We start from the raw sequence: 5,078 nt of genomic DNA, 5'->3' as shown, positions 1-5,078 counted from the left end.
GTTGGCATCAATGAGCAGACCTCTGGAGAACCCCTTCACCTTGGCAGTTGCCCTTGCCATTGGAAGATGAGGTTCTAAAATCTGATTGAGATTCTAAATTTTGATACTTACATTGACCTTATTTTTGAAAGATTTTGTTTTAAAACACACTATCACCTCAGCACATTTTGAGAGTTGCTGAGAAAAAGTATAGCATATTATTTTTACTATTAAAATCATGAAAAAATAAGATAAAATAAACCAAGTAAAAAAAATTAAAATGCTAAATATGTCCACAGGACTTTAACTTCTTTGTGATCATAAAGCTTACTATGCTTCTTATAGGTATGACACTAAGATACGATGTGGGTGTGGAAGTGGCTTGGAAGGTATGGTTTCTCAGAATGGTGGTGGTTGAGGGAAGAGAAAGGTGACGACTTCATTTGAAGAAGTGCAGTGAGCAGAGCAGATTCAGATTTCAGGGGTCTAATGATTTCTATTCAGATCTCAGGAGTCTTTCAATTCCTAATAATTTCTATTCTTTGTTTTCCTTCATAGAATGAAGCTAAACTCTAAAGAAAACTTTAATCCTTTTAGCAGACCAAAGACCAAAATAAGTTTTGACAAACATTTTAGCCCTCTATTTTGTGTACCTGATTGTATAACTTAATTATCCTTTATTGAGGACATTGGCAGACTATATCCTGAATCTTGCCCTCTGTCCATTTTTGAATAGACCATAAGCAAAAAAAAAAAAAAAAAAAAAAAAAATGGCTTTACATTTTCAAATGATTGAAAAAAAGCAGAAAAATACTTCTTGACATGTGAAACTCATTTGAAAATCAAATGTCACTGTCTGTAAATGATGTTTTATTGCAAACAACCACATTCATTTATGTATTTTTGTGTCTGCTTTTATACTAAAGCAGAGTTGAATAGTTGCTATGGAGATCATATGGCCTACAATGCCAAATATATTTACTATCTTGTCTCTTATAGAACAAATTTTCCAATATTTTCTGTATTTTCTTACTATTGTTAAGGGAATAATTCTATAAAATGGGCCCCCTGTGTTGACCCCACATATTTTCTTTTCCAAGAAGAAATTTACCTGCAGCCCTGCTGCCTAAGTGGACAGGATATATCACATTCCTCTACAAACTACACATTCACTGCAGGAGAAATGCAGGCCCAAAATAATGTTGATCAGAAGAACCCAAGTTTTCTTGAAGAGGAAGACTTTTGTGACCATATCCTGAAATTCTGGGAGATAAGAATAGGTTAAAAATTCAATTAGAACTGGTTAGCATGAGCCAAGGTAACCAAGAGTGGCAGTGGGGATTTGAAAGTCTGATGTCATTTTTCTGTCAGTCAAAAGTTAAGAGGTGGACCTGGGTAGGACTCTCTGGAAACTACTCTGGGATCCGCAATAAAACTGGAGTGCAGGAGATGGACATTGTTCATATCATCTCTGAGAGGACCCACTCTCTCCTTTAGGAGTGCCCCCTTTGAGAGTGCCCCCTTTCCCTTTTCCTGTGCTTTAAGTAAACTCATTCCTATAACTCTAAGTGACATGTCTGGAATCATTCTGACTTGATCTCAAGTATTGGGGTTTGAAGGGGGGGGGGTCTTCACACTGCCTCAGTCAGTAAGAAGGTTGCAAGAATTTCATCCCTGAACTGTCAGTGAGTGTCTTGCTTCATAAAGTTGTGCAAGAATAAGGGTGTAGAAGGCTGTCAAAGGCTTCCAGAGTTGTTGGGATGTGTCACCATCTCAGTCATTTTTGTAAGTATTAAAGTTACTTGGGATGATGTAATTACTTAAGGATAGACAGAAAATCTGGACTTTGAGTGTCCATAGTTTCCACGATTGAGACAGGGCAATGTTAGCAGAGATCTATAAAGAGAGGAAGATAAAAGGTCCTCTACCCACATTGTTTTCTTCACCCATTATTCTTCACAATGTCATCTCTTCTCCAACTTCTGCTTCCAAAAATGAGGTGCCATTGAGTCAGCTATGTCTTTTAAGGAACATAATGTGAGAGCTAAGGATAAGTTTTTGCATGAAGATAGAAAAACAAGAATTTTACTAAGTCCTCCAGGATGTCTTAGTGATTAAGCGAATCTAAATCATTAAAAACACGTGTCTATTAAAAACATTATCAGCTTACTAATACTTAAAGGTAAAGCCCACCCACATGGACTTTTTAGTTTGGTTTTGTGTGTTTCACCCTTTCCTTCTCTCAGCACAATGTATTCCCATGATGAAATCGCCTCATTGTTCTTCCCCTTCTTCGCATATTTTCAATGATGTCTATACCATTCTCCTTTATTGGAAATTGTCCCCTTCCCTGACCCACTTGGTAAATTCCTATTCACATTCAAAATTCAGCTCAAATGCTTGTATCTTACTGAAATTTTCTGTGAATATCCTTACTTGATGTTTTTGTAGTACTTGTTTTATACCTATGCTCACCATATTTTATTTACAATAATTTGTTCACACCTGCCTCTCATTTTATTGTGGGCTCTCTGAGAGAGGATGTCATATTTTATTCAGTTTTTTCTCTTCAGCTTGAAGCCTATAATCTGGCACATGGTTCACATCAATAAATACTGACTGATGGTACAAAGATGTAAACTGTACTTTTTACTTACAAAATGAAGGTTTAATATGAGGGGTTTGCCTGACAAAGTAGATATTTCTAAATATAGAGTTGTTTTGCTTATATATGCTCTTTTTCTATACCTTTTGACTTTTTCTACCAGTGCTTTTATTTCTTATTATTCATTGTTGGTTCTTTCTTATTATTGATAGTTTCTCATATGCTAACAACAGCTTTGTAGGAAATAAATGTGGTATACAGGCACACAGACACACACTGATGTGTATATGATGTTAGTATTCATGGAATACTTTAATTTCTGCTCTTTTCAGATTTTTTCTTCTTCTTTTTTTTGTTATTTAGATGGCAAAACTTACATCCTCTAAGAAATTGTAGAGAGAGATAGATAATCCCCTTTTCTTGAAAAGAAGTATTTTTTTTTTCCATTCATAAAATAACTAGCAGGGTTTATTTTAAATAATTTCTACATGAATGTGTTATTTTCACATTTTTTGTCATTTTATATTTCCTTCCATCTAATGTAAACATCTGGTCAGATTGTTATGTATGTAATTATTAACATTCATTGCACTCCAAAAGAAATTATTGCATATCAAAAGGTATGCTGAATAAGAAAATCTAAATTTAAAATGCTTTCATTTGGTTTATCTTGTAGCACAAAAACACACTTTTCATGAATAAAATATTCTCGGAAGTGAAATTTTAAAAGATCACACTTTTCTCACTTTGTTTTCATTTAAAAAGAAAGTCTTTATACTTTGAAAATAAGAACTGAAATGGTAATCTCTATTGACAAAAACACCTTTTTCTGTTTTAATTTTTAAGCCAGCAAAAGGTCACCTAACTAGATACCTAAAATTTCATCATTAAAATTAGTGCTATAATGAGAGGTAGTTAGATATATGACTTCTATATATTATAAATCTGGTTTTTTACTTATAAAGTATGATCTTTTCTTTATCTTGTTTTCTTTCTTTCTTTTTTGGTACTGGGGATTGAACTCAGAGGCAATTAACCACTGAGCCATATCCCCATCTCATTTTTCATATTTTATTTAGAGACAGGGTCTCACTGAGTTGCTTAGCTCCATGTTGAGTTGCTGAGGTTGGCTTTGAACTCAGGATCCTCCTGCCTCAGCCTCTCAAGCTGCTAGGTTTACAGGCATGCCACCATGACTGACTTGAACAATTCTCCTAACTTCTGAATGTGTCTTATTTTTATCTTTAAGAGTGGGCTTATGCATATTATCTTCATTACAGTGCTATTGCTCAGTAAGGTAATGAATAAAAGTAGAAGCCAATATATGTCAGGCAGGAAATAAAAATGAATAAATGGGCCTCACAATATAACAGAAGGCTGAGGACTCGGGCTAATACGATTTAAAGAAATTAAAGTTCAAGTTATATTTAAAAGTTCATTTACAAATACTGTTTTTATTGTTGTAGTTTTCATTATTCTGCCATTACATCTACAGCAACCCAATATTACATAGTCACACATTTATTGATTGTATTGTGCTGTATTGTGATTTGGCTTGTTCAGTTAATTAGACAATTAAGCTAATTTGAACACATTGAATTAGAAATTTTATAAAGTTGGTATTATCTACATTTTCCATATTTCAAAAATATTTATAAATATAAAAAATGATTTCAATGTCTATTTAAATACATATATTCAAATAAGTAAAATAATAGATTCTGACATGCTTATATAATGGCAATTAGGAATTCTAAAATTAAATTAAATTTTAGGTATTGCAAAGGTAAAATCACTAAGAGTCAAAATGTTTTTACTTTAGGCTCCCTAAATAAAATATGTTCTTTCAGTAAATATTTTCCTGTTCAAACTAAATGTTTTAATTATTTGAAATATGCATTTGTAAAGAGGGAAATGTAAGAGTTATAGGACTTCTCAGAATGGTTAACAAAGAACCTCAGATGCACAACAACATGTACCTCTTAGACTGGTGTTAGGGTTTAGATGTGGTGTCCCCCAAAAGTTCACGTTTGAGACAATGCAAGAAGATTTGGAGGAGAAATGATTGGGCTCTATCCTTAATCTAATCAGTGAATTGATCCCTGATGGGATTAACTGAGTGGTGGCTGAAGGCAGGTGTGTGGCTAGAGGAATGGTTCATTGGGGGCATGGCTATGGATATATATTTTGTATCTGGAGATTGGGTCCTCCCTTTCCTAATGTGAGCTGCTTCCCTCCACCACACTCTTCTGCCATCATGTTCAGCCTCACCTCCAACACCAAGGAATGGAGCCAGCCTTCCATGGGCTAAGACCTCTGAAACCCTGAGCCCTTAAATAAACTTCTCCTCCTCTACAGTTTTCCTGGTTGGTTCTGTTAGTTGCAGCAATGAACTAGCCAGCTAAAACAACTGGCAACTGTCTTTCAAACAGATAGAATCAGAGTCAGTAAAGAAACTAGAGCTGATTGAGAGCTGCTTCAGGTACATGTTGAT

This window comes from Marmota flaviventris, chromosome 4 (genome assembly GCF_047511675.1).
Source record: "Marmota flaviventris isolate mMarFla1 chromosome 4, mMarFla1.hap1, whole genome shotgun sequence".
NCBI lineage: Eukaryota > Metazoa > Chordata > Mammalia > Rodentia > Sciuridae > Marmota > Marmota flaviventris.
This window is presented reverse-complemented; position numbering follows the sequence as displayed.